We start from the raw sequence: 18,888 nt of genomic DNA on the forward strand, positions 1-18,888 counted from the left end.
CCTGTTTCCTCTGCCTTGACGCCTTCCTCCACCTTTGCTCTTGCTAATACCTATTGTTTCAATGTCATCTTCTTCCAGAAGCTCGTTCCTGACCTCCAGTTCTGGGTTAGGAGCTGCTCTTCTGAGCTCCCATAGCATCCGGCACATACCCCTCCCTGTACTTTTAAAGAAAGATCATTTATTTGGCTGTACCAAGTCTTAGCTGCAGCATGCAGGATTTGTTGTTGTTGTTGTTGAGGGTGGCCTGTGGGATCTAGTTTCCTGACCAGGGATTGAACCTGGGCCCCCTGCTTTGGGAGTGCAGAGTCTTAGCCACTGGACCACCAGGGAAGTCCCGCGTCCTGCTCTTTCCTCGGTCTAACACTCATCACACTGGACTGTGGTGGCTAGAGGCCTGTTTGAGCCATGTCCAGTCCGTGGGGCAGGGCTCAGTTTGTGGAATGAATAGATGTATGGACTAACGTATGTGATGATGGAAGCATGGAGTAATTAACCCTGGTACTGACAGTGGCCACCAGGACTGACATTCCGCAGCAATCCAGGGCTGGACGGGAAACTTGTGAGGCATCCACGGCAAGTGAGCCCTTGGGTTCTCTTCAGTTCAGAACCTGGAGATGAGTAGGACTGACTCCCAGCTGAGGCAGCAAGGAGAGCGCTCTGGGGTCTCACAGTCAATGGGTTCTTCAGTTATCTCTCAGCTTTAATAAAGTCAGAATCAATTCTTCTGAACACATTCTGGGCTATGGTCTTAGAGCGTCAGATTCCCATTACGGAATGAGGCCAGAAAGGAAAACAGAAATGAAAACGATCAATCAAAACTTCATTGCGAGGAAGCAGATTTCCTTTTCTTTTATGCTGCTCTTGGAAGACCTCACAAAATATCCCACACGTATCGCAGTCCAGGCCCTTGATGAGTCCTTACCACGCTTCATCCTGTTTACCTGACGTACATCAATGAGCCACCGCAAAGTTCTGGTCACACTGGGGGCCAGGGCTGGGGTTCCTTGGGTGGGAAGTGGGCACAGAAATTCTAAATTTGAGGCAACTGTGAGGAACACAAAAATAAAACAGAAAGAAAATTCGAGCTGGAAATTGTGTTGAAAGCTGGGCCTAAGAACAAGGACAACTCTGAGAGTGGGTTGGCAGAGAGGAGAGGGCGTGAGCGTCACTGGGCAGGAGGGCACGGCGGAGTCCAAGCCTTGTTCTGAGCGGTCATGGCAGATGGTCTCTGAAAGGCCCAAGGCCCCAGAGGAGATGAAGCTTCCAGAGGGGACAGCATATGGCCACTGCCCTTAAGGACTTTCCCAAACATCTAGTCAGCAGGGAAACCAGACAAGCAAGCGGTCGCAGCACACAGAAGGCAGTGGTGAGAGCGAGTACTGTTTTCTAGCCATGGATAGTTTCTTGTTGCAGAGACAAAAAATATACCAGCAGCAAATTTTTTATCTAATAATTCAGACAGGATTCACATTAGTCTTTTTTTTTTTTTTAATTTTTGATTCCTTTTTCCCCTTTATTTCTTTTAAAAACAATTTGTTTTTGGCTGCCCTGGGGCTTCATTGCTGCTCTTGGGATTTCTCTAGTTGTAGTGAGTAGGGGTTACTCTTTAGTTGCAGGGCATGGGTTTCTGTTGTTGAGGCTCCCAGATTCTAGAGCACCGGCTTCAGTAGTTGTGGCCCATGGGCTGAGTTGTCCCGAGGCATGTGGACTCTTCCTAGACCAGGGATCGAACCCATGTCCCCTGAATTGGCAGTCAGATTCTTAACCACTGGACCACCAGGGAGGTCCTGCACGTCAGTCTTTGCTTAAGCAAAGAGTTTTTTTCGTGTGTGTTTGATATTAAAGATGGTTGCATAAATCTATCGTTTCATGTAATCTTCAAAATTTAATGTTGGACGTACTCTGGTGGAAAAGTGATAAATCAGTAAGAGGAAAAATTCTTGAAACAGTGTTGCTTTGCAGTTTATAATTTTGTCTTTGCCAACCTCAGATTCTTTAGAGAAGTAGGTTAGGTGGGATATAAATTATAAATTAATAAGTAAAAAGATAATAGAATCCCTAGATTCTACTATTTTCTCTCTACCATAGGTTGTGCCCATTAAAATTTAACTTTTTTCAGTATATCATGTAAAGACAATAGCAACTATCCTTTCTTAAGCAACTAGATATCCTATTTATTTTAAATGTAATTTTTTAAAAGTTCCTCAAACTGGGAATCACAGATGATTAAGCATCTGCAAAATTTTAATTTTGTATTTTCACCTTATTGATAATTTTTTAAAATTGGCAATTATGAAGAGAAAACTTACAGTGGCAATTTGCATTTGGTATTTTCATAAAAGACTGCATTTCTTAAGTCATCGTTTCCTCAAACTGGGATTCATGAGCAAATTCTGAGAGGACTTAAAAATTATTTCTCTGAAAATTCCTCAAGTTTAAGAAACATTCGCTCTAATCAGTTCAGTTCAGTTCAGCCACTCAGTTGTGTCAGACTCCTTGCAGCTCCGTGAACTGCAGCAAGCCAGGCTTCCCTGTCCATCACCAACTCCTGGAACCTACTCAAACTCATGTCCATCGTGTCAGTGATGCCATTCAACCATCTCATCCTCTGTCGTCCCCTTCTCCTGCCCTCAATCTTTCCCAGCATCAGGCTCTTTTCAAATGAGTCAGCTCTTCACATCAAGTGGCCAAAGTACTGGAGTTTCAGCTTCAACATCAGATCTTCCAATGAACACCTAGGACTGATCTCCTTTAGGATGGACTGGTTGGATCTCCTTGCAGTCCAAGAGGCTCTCAAGAGTCTTCTCCAACACCACAGTTCAAAAGCATAATTCTTCAGCACTCTGCTTTCTTTATGGTCCAGCTCTGACATCCATACATGACTAGTTGAAAAACCATAGCTTTGACTAGATGGACCTTTGTTGGCAAAGTAATGTCTCTGCTTTTTAATATGGTGTCTAGGTTGGTCATAACTTTTCTTCTTATAATACAAAGTCCATTCTTCTCCGGTTCTTTTGAGCCTCAGATTAATGACATATTAACAGTATAGCTCATGTTTTTCGATGTCTCTTTGATATTAAATTAAGTCCTAGCTTGTTAAAGATCTGCTTCTACCTTTATTTCCTGAAGCACTTTTGTTTTTCTATTTGGTTTTTGATTTATCAAGAAGCAACGTGTTTGGTTTTTTTCCCCCCCTTAAGACCATGATTTTCTAAAGATTATTAGAAAATTTTCTAAAGATTGTTACTAAGGATTCAAGCGGGAGCTGCATGAATGTCACAAGCCAGCTGAAATATCTTTGTCTTTTCCTTACTGTAAGGATCATGGAACTGCTCGAAAGCTTCACCTTCACAAAAATAAGTTTCAAATTATGCAGGAGTCCTGATGGCTTTTAAGTCAGTCCAATTGAACACGGAGGGCATGTGAAGTAAAATTCAGATGAGGAAGGTTTACTTACAGTATCTGATGGTTTGAACTGGATCTTTAATAAGGAAACATCAAGGAGATGGATGAAGACTTCCGATCTGTGATCACTCTCTACTGGCAAGGAATAAACCACGTGCAGTGAATTTTTTTCAAGTCCTGCCCCATCTCCTGGGCTGAACTCAAATGCCACTTTCTCTCTGACACCATCCCAAGTCAGTCTATTTCTTCCTTTCCTTAGCTGGCCCTCCTCTTTCCCCTTAATACATCTCCTTTAATAAGTCCCTGGTCTGTGGCTGGCCCCATCCTTACCTGTGTTATTTGTCTATGGCCTGCTGCCCCGTCTTCACCTGTGTTAGTTATACCGGGGCATGTCTTGTCTTCCCTGTAAGACTGTACACCGTCTTCTAAAGAGGGGCCACATCCATCTGCCCAGAGCAGTCACAGCATTATATATGTATTCAGGCAGTCAGCCAGTAGTCTTGAGTACAAAATGTTGCGGGGGAGCGGGGGGACATGCTCCAAACTCGCGGGGACCGTATCTATCCATCTTTGTGTGAGTCAGAGATCCTACTGCAATGCCCTTCATCTGTCAGCTCTCGGTAACTCTCGGCTGAGTGAATGGAAGGCAGGAATGGCAAGGTCATCACACAACCTTCAAAAGCACCAGAGTCACTCTGCACCCATCCTGACTCTGCATCTGAGCCAGAATAGGTAGAATAGCATTGGTAACACCTCACTGGTTTTGGTTTCTTTTTTTCCACTCTGCTTGAAATCCGCAGGTACATCTCATGATGACATTGCAACCCCCGACCCCCAATCCCTTTCCAAACTCTAAAACCCTCAGGGTGGCATAACTCATTCACTCATTCAACAAACATTTACAGAGCACCTAACACATGCAGAGACTTGCCTCTGATAGGCTCCAGAGATACAGAGGTGAAAAGACAGATGGATTCAGGTGTGTAGGGAGCTCATGTTTTAGTAAAGACAGAAGGACAATGACCAGGAACAAATACATCAGAATCCAGAGTGGCTGGAGGGGGCGGAGCTGGAGGAGGTAATCAAGTTGGACTAGGTGTTCGGAGGCTCAGAGTCAATGAACTCCAAGAGAGGGGCTCCTCCAAATGGGAAAAATTACATTTTCATTAGCTTAACTTATTATAGGAACACAGCCGGAAATACCTGGTGCAGGAGGGAACAAGGTGATGGATGGCTAGGTGGATGGATGGATGGATGAAAAAATTCAGGGCAGATGCAAAGTAGTCCACATTCACAATGCCTTTAAATCAATTCTTCCCCTCTTAGAAGTACAATTTTCCTCCCAGCTAAGGCTGATGGAAATCTTTGTGCTGATAGTATCGACAGCCCTACTCCCTAAGCAAGATCCTAGGGAGACTTGGCAAGAAATGCTGACTCTCGATTCAGCCTCCCAGGCTTGGCCACGGGTCGAGTAGGTGGGCCGGTAGCCACAGGAACCACAGTTGATGACCGGGCCATCTAATCCTGCTAATCTGAGGGCAAGGGAGACAGTCACCCAAAACTGCCCTGGACGGAGCAGTGTCAGAGGAGTAATCCGATGAGAGAGCCATTCACTCTCGTCTAAAGGGAAAGAGCGGGTTTCACCAGCAGGCCGGCGGAGCCAAGCCCGCCTGCCAAGGCTTTTCTGATGGCACGAACCCCGGTTTTAGAAGACTCCAGGTGTACAAGGACTTTGGAAAGGAGGACTTGTACAACAACCACCCGACCGCTGAAGAGACACAATTTCCCATCATCCTGCAAATGTGGGTTTGAAAGACAAAATGCAAGGTGAAAATAGTAGCTCTGTTGGTTGAGGGCCTCCTGTGCTTTGCACTTTCCACAGTTCTCCGCAGCCCTCTCTGTTAGCTGGTGAATGCTGGTGAATTGTTACTATTATCCCCGTCTTACAGATCAAGGCACTGAGGCACAGAGAAGTGAAAGAAGCGGTCTCCACTGCAGAAGTGTACGTAACTAAGTTAAGTGTTTCAATCAGGTCTTTCTGATGCAGAGCCCAAGCTCTTGCATTTCCTTTAAGTAAGTCTTTGATTTATGGAGAAATCTCATTCTGTTCCACAGGGGTAGGGATGCCATGTAACAATTCTGAAGTAAGACCATTTTATGAGCGTTAGGTGTGGATTTCCCAAGGCCCTTTATATTGACTGGGTAAATACTATGGGTCTCTGGGAACTGCTCACAGGTGGGGGTCAAGTGGCTGCTGCCACCCCTTCTCTTGGAGCCAGGGAGGGGATAGCTTGAAATCCACTGCTGAATCTCATCACTCCACTCCAACTCCCAACCCCAAATTCCCTTCCAAACTCTAAAACCCTGAGCAGAAACAGGTGTGTTAATGAAGAGTTTATGAAAGAGAGGTCAAGACAAAAACTGTCATGGGGACAGAAGGATTTCCTTTGCAAGGGGATTTGTGAGCGAGACTGCCTTCAGACCCCCTGAACACGCTGCCCTGGAGAAACCCAAAGGAAACAAGCTCTTGAGAGAACAGAGGGGCTTGTGTTCGGGGAGCTGGGTGCCTGGCAGCGGCAGATGCGCTGGGATGGGGAGGGCCAACGTGCCTGCCCCTCCACGGACTGCCTCCCGCCCCCGCCCCGCCCCTGGACTGGGCAGCACCTGCCTGGCTCTGGGTTGGAGTGACATATCCCTCCTGGCTCTGAAGGCCCAGGGGCACAGCCGGCTGCTCAGATGGGCCATCTCGCCCGGATTTTTAAATTCCCTCTGAAGGCCGGTGACTCCCAGCATAGGTCTCTCTGCTGGGATCTCTGAGTGCCGGGTGCCTTTATCCAGCCACCTACTTGGCATCGCCATGCGGATAACTAACAGGATCTCGAATATGAAGCGACCCCAAAGGGCTCTTGAGCCTTCTACCCCCTGCCGTCTCCTCTGGTCTGTCTCATTTCAGGACACGTCACCAGCCACCCAGAGCTCAAGTCGCGACCCTGGGTGTCCCTGTCGACTCCTCCGTGCCTTCTCCCCCACCCCCTGTCCAGTCATCAGTAGGTCCTGCGGGCGCCCGCTCCGGGGACCCACCGGAATCCCTCCATCCCCGCTGAGCCGCGTCACCTCCGCCCTGAGGCTGCCTTGTCTGCTCCTCCTGACCTCTGGCCTGCACTTGCTCCCGCCTGGGCCCGCCTCACCTTTAAGTAAGGAGACCTCACACTCGACACTTTCTTTCTGGCTCCTCAGCCGCACCAGGCGAGTATCCCCTTGGCTCCTTCAGCCTGGAGCAGTCCCCCCGGGTCTCAGCTCGGTCGGCCTTCCATTGGTTAGTTCTCGGCTCATGCTTCACGTTCTCAGAGAGACAGAACCACCCATCACACATCTCAGAGCTTCCCCGTCACGCATCTCAGAGCTTCCCCGTCACGCATCTCAGAGCTTCCCCGTCAGCATCTCAGAGCTTCCCCGTCACTTGGCTTCTCCTTTCACTCCTGCACAGTCTGTCCCCCTCGCTGATGGGCGAGCACCGCGCATCCCTTCATCACCCTTCCTGACCCCAGGGCCTGGCGCTTGGCCTCATGTCTAGTAGCTGCTCTGGAGCCGAATGACTGTGACCCCAGTCTGTCGGCTCAGTGTCACCCCTGTTGCCCCACTGTCCATCTCATCCTCCCGCTGGCCAGAATCTGGGAAGAGAGGCTACTGTGGCCCCAGACTGGCTGCCCCATGCCCTCCACCTGGAGCCACACCTCCCTCCTGGCTTCTCCCCTCCCCTAGCTCCTAGCACTCTCCCCTGTGGGGCAGGTGTGAGGTTATTGTCCCATGGAATTTGGTCTCTCTCCTGCAGAAATGGCAAATAAATGCCCGGGTGGCCGGGGCACCATCGGGGGCTGTGGATTCCTTCCAGAGCCCGGCAGCGTGGGAGAGCTTCAGAAAGAGCTCCGCAGACCTAGCCTGGAGGCCAGGCCTTCATCTTGACGCTGGTCCTAACCAGGTGCCTGGTTTCTTTAGGCCTCAGTGTCCCATGGAAAGAAGCCACTGTGTGTCTGAGATGTGGGCTGACCCTGACTCCAGGCCTCTCCTGACATTCACCTCCCCAAGAGGGAGGCGCCAAGGCTGCAGCTGATGGGCAATGTACTTCCCATCTGTTAACTGGAAATTAACTTAGCCCCAAGGGTGGTGAGCCTAGATTAATATTTAGAAAGGATTTACAAAGAAAAGGACCCAGTTAATGCTGAGATAGAGGGCTTCTTATTTCTATTTGTGAAGTGGGTGGGGACAGAGTCCCTGGCTAGGACAGTCCCCACTTCACTTTCCTCCCTGAAAAGGTCCTTTGCTGACGCAGTTTCTAGCTTTGCAGCCACGAAGCTGGCCCCAGATTCTGTGGCTTCAGCCTCCCTGCTGTCGGATGCACTCAGCGCCCGACTCTTGTCCAAGGAAGAGACACCGGGCCAAGTGGATGCTGACGGTGAGCGGGTAAAACTTCCAGACAGGATGAAGAGGTGGTGGTGACAATGGCCAAAGATGACTTTTTACACCATAAACTGATTAAGACCTGGACTGCTGCTGCTGCTAAGTCACTTCAGTCGTGTCCGACTCTATGCGACCCCATAGATGGCAGCCCACCAGGCTCCTCTGTCCCTGGGATTCTCCAGGCAAGAACACTGGAGTGGGTTGCCATTTCCTTCTCCAATGCATGAAAATGAAAAGTGAAAGTGAAGTCGCTGAGTTGTGCCTGACTCTTAGCAACCCCATGGACTGCAGCCCACCAGGCTCCTCCGTCATGGGATTTTCCAGGCAAGAGTACTGGAGTGGGGTGCCATTGCCTTCTTCGAAGATCTGGACTATTTGAGTTGAATTTGAGCTTGAATCTTCCTCTATGCAGGGCAAGCTAGTTGGCTTATTTAAGCCTCAAATTCCTTATCTATTAAATGGAGGTAACAATTGCATCTAATCACATGGTTCTTGTGAGGATAAGCAAGATAATACAGATAAAGCTCTTCTAATGCCTGACAGGCAGTAAGTGCTCGGTAAACACTGGCTATTAATATTATATTTAAGTATGAATATTAAACTTTATAAAGTATGTGTGCTCATTGCGCTCAATCGCTCAGTAGTGTTTGACTCTTTCCCACCCCACAGACTGTAGCCTGCCAGGCTCCTCTGTTCCTTGGTCTTTTCAGGCAAGAATATTGAAGTGGGTTGCCACTTCCTTCTCCAGGGGATCTTCTCTACCCAAGGATCGAGCCTGCATCTCCTGCATTGGCAGGCAGGTTCTTTACCTCCTGAGTCATCGGGAAAGCCCTATAATATTAATAAAATTTTATAAAGTATATAGTATATTAGTATAATATATATAGTGTATAGTATAATATTATACTTTAATATTAAAGTGTTCCTCAATCCCATCAGTCACTGGATGACAGGATGTCCTCTTCATTCTCCAGAGCTCAGATCTCACATTATCTTTTACACATTTGTCCTTTTAAGGCTTGGGATAAAATGTCAGCTGGGGCCTCAGAGGATGGAAACATCGCATGATTTAGCTTTCAGAAACATTCCACTCCCACACACCAGTGATGAAAAGGGCTTTCAATCCTGGGGCTGGAAATACACCCCTTCCTCCAGGGTTCCCATACTTCCTCTCTTAAATGCCACCTCCTGAAACCGCCCGAGAACTCCTGCAGTCGCTCACACACTCACACACACCAGTGCTTATGTGTGGGCGATGCATCCTGGTGTGGACATCCGGACACACCCTCTTTGCACTGGGGCTTGGAGGGCAGCCCCCAGGGAAGGGTCCACATACCCCTTCCGGATCGGCTCTCTGGAAGCTCTCCTGCACTGGTCCCCTCCCACCACTTGCTCTGTTTGTTCATCCCCAGAAAGTCCTGAGCAAAATGTCAGGCAGAGGGAGCAACTTTCAGGTGCTGACCACTACCCCGCCTGTGCCCCCAAGATCTTCTAACGCAGGAAGCCACTGGCTACAAGTGTAAAGACCGGGGCACACGTGTTAAAGTTGCAGAGCAGTATTAGTTTATACTTGATAGATGTTTCCTTACAGTTTTGTAATGTCCCCCAACTTGGGTTTTTCATTTTTTCTTTTTTTTTTTTGCCACTTGGTTTTTGTTTTTCTATCCTTTTCGGTTGTGCTACATGTGGAATCTTAGTTCTCTTACCAGGGACTGAACCAGGTTTTTTGTTTTAACTCCAATGGGCAAGGATGGGGTCTTTTCTTCTTACCAAACATTTTCGATGAAAGTTTCAAGAGCCACTCAATATACTGCCTGGCAATTGTATAAATTGATAAGGGCTCTGAATTTTTAAACATTCATGTGAAAATGAACAAGCATCCATTTCTAGCATCTGCTGAAAACTTTGGTTCAGCCTTCCTTCCTTTTCCCCAAACCTAGCCTAGGCCCATCTTGACACCTTTCAAGAACAGGGCTGTCTTGTAGGTCAGCTCCTGATGCTTTGACAGCATTTACTATCTCACTACAGGCGGTTGACTGAGTTCACAGCTTTGAGCCTGTTCATCCTGCTCAGGTACCAGCATGTTGTGCTGTTGAGAGGACAGGCCTTGAGATCAGCGTTTGCAGGGCTGCCGTTGTGCACCAACACTCACTGTCAGTTCCCAGGTGCTGCAGTGGTAAAGAGTCCTCCTGCTAAGGCAGGAGATGCAGATTTGATCCCTGCATCAGGAAGATCCCCTGGAGGAGGAAATGGCAACCCACTCCAGTGTTCTTGCTTGGAGAATCCCATGGACAGAGGAGCCTGGTGGGCTACAGTCCATGGGGTCACAGGGAGTCGGACACGACTGAGTGAAGACATGCACACGAGCACAAGGAAAAGCCAGCTCACGTGTTTCTGAGACACGTGCTTGTTGAGCACCCGGTAGATACAAGGCGCTGCGCTCTGAGGGCTGGAAAGGTACAGGGTGCTTTGTCCCAGTCAGTGAGTTCACAGTGTTGATTGTGAGGATTACTATTTAGCAAACTAGGAATATTAAGAAGATTAAAAAAAAAAAAAAGCTATAGGTTTCCTTTAAAAAAAAAACAAACAACCCAAAAACCTTTATTTGAGGACTTCCCCGGTGGTCCAGTGGTTAGGGCTTCACCTTCCACGGCAGGGTGTGTGCGTTTGATCCCTGATCAGAGAGCTAAGATCCCACATGCCTTGAGGCCAAACCACAACATAAAAAAACCAAAAAAACAATATTTTAACAAATTAAAGACTTTAAAAAGGATCCACATCAAAAAGAAAAAAAATCTTAAAAATAAAACAGGGAACTCTGTTCAGTGTTATGTGGCAGCCTGGATGGGAAGGGATTTGAGGGGTGTGTGGGATATGGATACATGTACTTGTGTGGCTGAGTCCCTTGGTTATCCACCTGAAACTATCACAATATTGTTAATTGGCTATGCTCCAATTCAAAATGGTTAAAACAAAAAACAAACCTGTGTTTGGCAGGAGGCACCCCTTTGCTTGGAAAACTTGTCCATAGAAAAGATGAGCCTGCCCTGAGCAGAAGTGGGGACATTTGTTTTCTCTGAGTACTTGCCCCCAGGGCCCTCCTCTCTCAAAGCAGTTCTGACTCTACTGTCTTCATATTCAGTGTGTGTGTGTCCTAGAAGATCCTTAACCCAGCCAACCATTTCATCTTGTCCTCCACACGCTGAGCAACCTGCTGGTAATATTTGTTTCCTGGCTGAATTTCACTCCTAACTTCCCTTCTGGTAGCATCAGATCAGAGCTGCTAATCTGTGGACAGAGAGGTGGAGACAGGAGCCCCCAGGTCAGGGGAGCGGCGGCTTTATACTTCCGGTTTCAGGCTGCTGCCCTGGGGTTTCCTCAGCCTGGAACACTCACACCCCCGCTTTTTTGTTTTTATTGCTTTGAATGATGGTATTTACTCATTTGCTGACAGCTTTTCCCACTTGAACGTGAGCCCACCCCCTCAACAACCACCACCCCCCACCAGCCCCCGGACCCTGCCATCCCAGGTAGGGGTGGGGCCTGCATCCCTGCAGGTCTTGGCAGTGTCTCCATCACTTACTGCCTGGTCAGTAAGAGGTGCTCAAAACAAATATTTTTTTGCATGTTGCAAGAACAAAAGAGTTGGGGGTTATTTCCCACCACGGAGAAATTTCCTCCCCATAGCCCTGACAGGTGAGAATCACTTTTTAACACATTGGAAATGCAGAGCAGCCTATTCCATTCCATTTTTAAAGTGTCAATGCAATATTAAGAACCATCTCTTAGTGGTGAGTGGTAAAGAATCTGCCTTCATTGGGTTCAATCCTTGGATTGAAGGAGGATCCCTTGGAGAAGGAAATGGCAACCCACTCCAGTGTTCTTGCCTGGAGAATCCCATGGACAGAGGAGCCTGGCGGGCTGCAGTCTGTGGGGTCACACAGTCAGATACCACGGGGCACTCATGCACGCACGCATGCTCTGTAACTGTTAGTGATGCTCTGGAGAGCTTGACCAACTTGACCTCCTCCTAGAAGGAAACTCTAAGTTGCCAGTATCTTATTCCCTGGGATGAGCCCGGCCCCGCCCTCCGCCAGCCCCCCACGGCAGGTTGTTAGCCCTTCCTGGATCCTTGTGCCTTTGTGCAAACTGAAACAACTTATTTCAGTATACTGAGGACAGCAATCGATCCTAGGGGATCCTGAATATTTGTAAAAGTTGAGAAAGAATTCATCCTGTTTAATTAATGTCTGATGATGGAAAATGTTGATGAAGGAATGTCTTCTAACCTGACTCCTGTGCTTACTTAGGTGCTTCAGGATCCAGGTGCTGTCTTTCTGATCACTGAGTGACATCATAAAGGAACTCCCTTCATCATGGACTGGAAATCTGATGATGAGTGGTGGTCTGGTTCATGGATGAGAATCTTCAGGGTAGTAGTGGCTCCACTTTAGGAACCTGCAGGTCCTTTCTGTTCTGGGTGTGCCTATCTGGTCCTGCCCCTCTGGCTATGGGTACAGGAGCCCAGGGGCCCTGCCAGGAGGACCAGCTCTGGAGACATTGGGTGTGATCTCTCGTCCTGGGCCCCTGAGGCCCCACATTGAGGATACTGTTCTGCAGAAGCACAAGCTCAGGTATGGCTTCAGTCAAAAACACAGACAAAGCCTGTGATCGCGGCGGCTGCTGCTTTTCCCCCTCTTTATGGTGCACAGTGTGTGCTGACCAGCAGAGTTCATACACTGTGGACTCAGCCAGGGAGAGGGGAGCAGAGCTGACTTTCTGGAGCAGCTGCCTGAAACCTCTGGAAACTGGCTGGAAACATGCTGAAAACCTCTGGAAACTGGCTTAGGAGCTGTGAGAGGAAGCCCTGAGCCTTTGGAGTGAGAGCACTGACTCCAAGACCCTAGACTACCAGAGAACTAACCCTAGGGAGTATCAAATAGTGAGAATTCACACAAAGGAAACCACTTGGCTATAAGACCCGGCATCACCCAAACACCAGTAGCACCCTGTGCAGGACGCTTCACGTAAACAAAAAGCAAAACAAAAATATAAACCCAGTCATCAGCAGACAGGATTACCACCTCACTCAGCCTTTCCCATCAGAGGAAAAACAAACAAACAAAGGAAAAAAAAACTTAGCACAGATCTCACCCTATATGAAGCTTACACAAACCACTGGACCAAAGAAAGAATTCAACCGTGAAGCCTGGAAAAGTGAAAGTGAAGTTGCTCAGTCATGGCCGACTCTTTGCGACTCCATGGACTGTAGCCCATCAGACTCCTCCGCCCATGTGATTTTCCAGGCAAGAGTGCTGGAGTGGATTGCCATTTCCTTCTCCAGGGGATCTTCCCGACCCAGGAATTGAACCCTGGTCTCCCGCATTGCAGGCAGACACGTTACCATCTGAGCCACCAGGGAAGCCCCCAAAGCCTGGAAAAGGAGACCTCAAACACAATAAATTAAAAAAAAAAAAAAAGAAAGAAAAGGCAGAGAAATACTACACAAATGAAAGAACAAACTAGAAACATGAAGTCCAAATAAATGAAGAGGAAGTAGGTAAACTACTTGAAAAAGAATTCAGAATAATGATAGCAAAGATGATCAAAAACCTTAAAAACAGAATGGAGAAAATGCAAGAATCAATTAACAAATACCTAGAAGAACTGAATAAACATACAGAGACAAACAACATAATTACTGAAATTAAACATACTCTTAGAAGGAATCAATAGCGGAATATCTGAAGCAGAATGAATCAGTAAGCTGGAAGATAAAATGGTGGAAATAACTTCTGAAGAGCAGAATAAAGTAAAAAGAATGGAAACAACTGAGGATAGTCTCCGAGACCTCTGGGGACAACATCAAATGCACCAACATTTGAATTACAAGGGTCCCAGAAGAAGAGAAAAAGAAAAGGTATGAGAAATTTTTTGAAGAGATTATAGTTGAAAATTTCCCCAACTAGGAAAAGGAAATAACCAATCAAATTCAAGAGCCGAAAAGAGTCCCATACGGGATAAATCCAAGGAGAAACTCGCCAAGACACATACTAATCAAACTAACAAATGCTGCTGCTGCTGCTGCTGCTGCTAAGTCACTTCAATTGTGTCCGACTCTGTGCGACCCCAGAGATGGCAAAGACTAAACACAAAGAAAAAATATTAAAAGCAGCATGGGAAAAGTAACATACACGGGAAACCCCATACGTTTAAGAGCTGATATTTCAGCAAAAACTCTGAAGGCCAGAAGGAAATGGCAGGATATATTTAAAGTACCGAAAGGGAAATATCTACAACCAAGATTATTGTACTTGGCAAGGATCTGATTCAAAATTGATGGAAAAATAAAAAGCTTTTCAGACAAGCAAAAGTTAAGAGAATTCAGTACCACCAAATTAGCTTTATAACAAATGTTAACAGGACTTGTATAGTCAAGAAATACAAGAGAAGAAAAAGGTCTACAAAATCAACCCCAGTTAAGAAAATGGCAATAGGAAACATATATATCAATAATTACTTTAAATGTAAATGGATTAAATGCTCCAACCAAAAGACACAGATTGGTTGAATGGATACAAAAACAAGACCCATATATATGCTGTCAACAAGAAATCCACTTCAGACCTAAAGACATATATAGACTGAAAGTGAGAGGATAGGAAAATATATTCCATACAAATGGGAAGCAAAAGAAAGTTGGAATATCAATTCTCATATCAGACAAAATAGACCTTAAAATAAAGAATATTACAAGAGATAAGGAAGGACACTACATAATGATCAAGAGATCAATCCAGGAGGAAGACATAACAATTGCAAATATCTATGCAACCTACATAGGAGCACCTCAATACATAAGACAAACACTAACAGACATAAAAGGAGAAGTGGACAGTAACACAACAATAATAGGGGATTTTAACACCCCACTCACCCCAATGGACAGATCATCAAAACAAAAAATTAATAAGGAAACACAAGTCTTAAATGATACATTAGATGAGATGGATCTCCTTGATATCTTCAGGACAGTCCATCCAAATACAGAAGAATATACCTTCTTCTCAAGTGCACATGGAACATTCTCCAGGATAGACCACATCTTGGGTCACAAAAAAACCTCAGTAAATTTAAGAAAATTGAAATTGTATCAAGCATCTTCTCTGACCACAACACTATGAGACTAGATATCAATTACAAGAAAAATACTGTAAAAAACACAAACACATGGAGATTAAACAATACATTTCTAAATATTGAACAGGTTACTGAAGAGATCAAAAGGGAAATAAAAATTTTTCTAGGAACAAATGACAATGAAAATACAACTCAAAACCTATGGGATGCAGCAAAAGCAGTTCTAAGAGAGAAGTTTATAGCCATACAGTCCTACCTCAAGGAAAATAAAACGTTGAATAGACAATCTAACTCTACATCTAAAACAACTGGAAAAAGAAGAACACCCCCCTCCTCCCCAAATTAGTAGAAGAAAAGAAATCATAAAGATCAGAGCAGAAATAAATGAAAAAGAAATGAAAGAAACCATATTAAAGATTAATAAAATAAAAGTTGGTTCTTTGAGAAGATAAACAAAATTGACAGACCTTCAGCCAGACTCATCAAGAAAAAGAGAAAAGAATCAAATCAACAAAATTAACAATGAAAAAGGAGAGGTTACAACACAGACACTGCAGAAATACAAAGGACTTTAAGAGACTATTATGAACAAGTATATAGCAATAAAATAGATAACCTGGAAGAAGTGGACAGTTTCTTAGAAAAGTTCAATTTTCAAAGACTGAACCAGGAAGAAATGGAAATTATAAACAACCCAATTACAAGCACTGAAATTGGAGCTGTGATCAAAAATCTCCCAAAAAACAAAAGCCCAGGACCAGATGGCTTCAAAGGAGAATTCTATCAAACACTTAGAGAAGAGCTAATGCCTGTCCTTTCAAAACTCTTTCAAAAAATTGCAGGAGGAGGAACACTTGCAAACTCATTCTACGAAGCCACCACCACCCTGATACCAAAACCAGACAAAGACAACACAAAAAAAGAAAACTACAGGCCAATATCACTGATGAACATAGATGCAAAAATCCTCAACAAAATTTTAACAAACAGAATTCAGCAACACATCAAAAAGCTCATACACCATGATCAAGGTGGGTTTATTCCAGGGATGCAAGGATTCCTTAATACATGCAAATCAATGTGATGCACTATATTAACAAATTGAAAGATAAAAACCATGTGATAATCTCAATAGATGCAGAAAAAGCCTTTGACAAAATTCAGCACCCATTTATGATTAAAACTCTTCAAAAAATGGGCATAGAAGGAACCTACCTCAACATAATAAAGGCCATATATGACAAGCCTACAGCAAACATTATTCTCAATGGTGAAAAATTATAAGTGTTCCCCCTAAGATCAGGAATAAGACAAGGGTGTCCACTTTCCTCACCATTATTCAACATAGTTCTGGAAGTCCTAGCTACAGCAATCAGAAAAGAAAAAGAGATAAAAGGAATCCAGCTCAGAAAAGAAGTAAAGCTCTCACTGTTTGCAGATGACTTGATATTGTACATAGAAAACCCTAAATATAGTATCAGAAAATTACTAGAGCTAATCAGTGAATTTAGCAAAGTTGCAGGATAGAAAATCAAAACACAGAAATCACTTACGTTTCTATATATTAACAAGGAAAAATCAGAGAGAGAAATTAAGGAATCAATCCTATTCACCATTGCAACAAAAAGAATTAGATATCTAGGAATAAACTTACCTAAGGAGACAGAAAGAACTGTACACAGAAAATTATGACACTAATGAAAGAAATCAAAGAGGACACAAACAGATGGGAGGTATTCCATGTTCCTGGGTAGGAAGTATCAATATTGTGAAAATGACTAAACTACCAAATGCAATCTATAGATTCGATGTGATCCCTATCAAATCACCAATGACATTTTTCATAGAACTAGAACAAAAAATTTCACAATTCATATGGAAACACAAAAGACCCCAAATAGCCAAAACAGTCTTGAGAAAGAAGAATGGAGCTGGAGGAATCAACCTTTCTGACTTCAGATTATTCTACAAAGCTACAGCCATCAAGACAGTATGGTACTGGCACAAAAATAGAAATATAGACCAATGGAACAAGATAGAAAGCCCAGAAATAAACTCATGCACTTATGGGTGCCTTATTTTTGACAAAGGAGGCAAGAATATAAAATGGGGCAAAGACAGCCTCTTCAATAAATAGTGCTGGGAAAACTGGACAGCTACATGTGAAAGAATGAAATTAGAACACTTCCTAACACCATACACAAGGATAAACTCAAGATGGATTAAATATAAGTCCTAAATGGAAGACAAGAAACTATAAAACTCTTAGAGGAAAACATAGGCAGAACACTCATGACATAAATCAAAGCTAGATCCTCTATGACGCCCCTCCTAGAGTAACGGAAATAAAAAGTGTGACCTGATTAAACTTAAAAGCTTTTGCACAGCAAAGGAAACTATAAGTAAGGTGAAAAGACAACCCTCAGAATGGGAGAAAATAATAGCAAATGAAAAAATAGACAAAGGATTAATTTCCAAAATATACAAGTAGCTCATGCAACTCAATACCAGAAAAACAACCCAATCAAAAAATGAGAAAAGGACCTAAACAGACATTTCTCAAAAGAAGACATACAGATGGCTAACAAACACATGAAAAGATGCTCAACATCACTCATTATTAGAGAAATGCAAATTAAAACTACAATGAGATATCACCTCACAGCAGTCATAATGGCCATCATCAAAAAGTGTACAAACAATAAATGCTGGAGAAGGTGTGGGGAAAAGAGAATGCTCTTGAACTGTTGGTGGGAATGTAAACTGATACAGCCACAATGGAATACTGTATGGAGATTCCTTTAAAAACTAGGAAGAAAGCCACCATCAGTTCAGTCAGTCAGTTCAGTCGCTCAGTCGTGTCCGACTTTTTGCGACCTCATGAATCGCAGCACGCCAGGCCTCCCTGTCCATCACCAACTTCTGGAGTTCACTCAGACTCACGGCCATCGAGTCTGTGATGCCATCCAGCCATCTCATCCTCGGTCGTCCCCTTCTCCTCTTGCCCCCAATCCCTCCCAGCATCAGAGTCTTTTCCAATGAGTCAGCTCTTCTCATGAGGTGGCTAAAGTACTGGAGTTTCAGCTTTAGCATCATTCCTTCCAAAGAAATCCCAGGGCTGATCTTCAGAATGGACTGGTTGGATCTCCTTGCAGTCCAAGGGACTCTCAAGAGTCTTCTCCAACACCACAGTTCAAAAGCATCAATTCTTCAGCGCTCAGCCTTCTTCACAGTCCAACACTCACATCCATACATGACCACAGGAAAAACCATAGCCTTGACTAGATGGACCTTAGTCGACAAAGTAATGTCTCTGCTTTTGAATATACTATCTAGGTTGGTCATAACTTTCCTTCCAAGGAGTAAGTGTCTTTTAATTTCATGGCTGCAGTCATCATCTGCAGTGATTTTGGAGCCCCCAAAAATAAAGTCTGCCACTGTTTCCACTGTTTCCCCATCTATTTCCCATGAAGTGATGGGACCAGATGCCATGATCTTCATTTTCTAAATGTTGAGCTTTAAGCCAACTTTTTCACTCTCCTCTTTCACTTTCATCAAGAGGCTTTTTAGTTCCTCTTCACTTTCTGCCATAAGGGTGGTGTCATCTGCATATCTGAGGTTATTGATATTTCTCCTGGCAATCTTGATTCCAGCTTGTGTTTCTTCCAGTCCAGCGTTTCTCATGATGTAACTCTGCATAAAAGTTAAATAAGCAGGGTGACAATATACAGCCTTGATGTACTCCTTTTCCTATTTGGAACCAGTCTGTTGTTCTATGTCCAGTTCTAACTGTTGCTTCCTGACCTGCATACAGGTTTCTCAAGGGGCAGGTCAGGTGGTCTGGGATTCCCATCTCTTTCAGAATTTTCCACAGTTTATTGTGAT

At 44.7% G+C, this 18,888-nt stretch overlaps 1 non-coding gene across 1 annotated transcript; it reads right to left on the reverse strand.

Annotated features, from left to right (window-relative positions):
* Nucleotides 258-330, reverse strand: TRNAG-CCC. Its single transcript has one exon. It is a non-coding gene; the product is annotated as a tRNA-Gly (tRNA).

Source organism: Capra hircus, chromosome 27 (genome assembly GCF_001704415.2).
Source record: "Capra hircus breed San Clemente chromosome 27, ASM170441v1, whole genome shotgun sequence".
In the NCBI taxonomy this organism is placed as follows: domain Eukaryota; kingdom Metazoa; phylum Chordata; class Mammalia; order Artiodactyla; family Bovidae; genus Capra; species Capra hircus.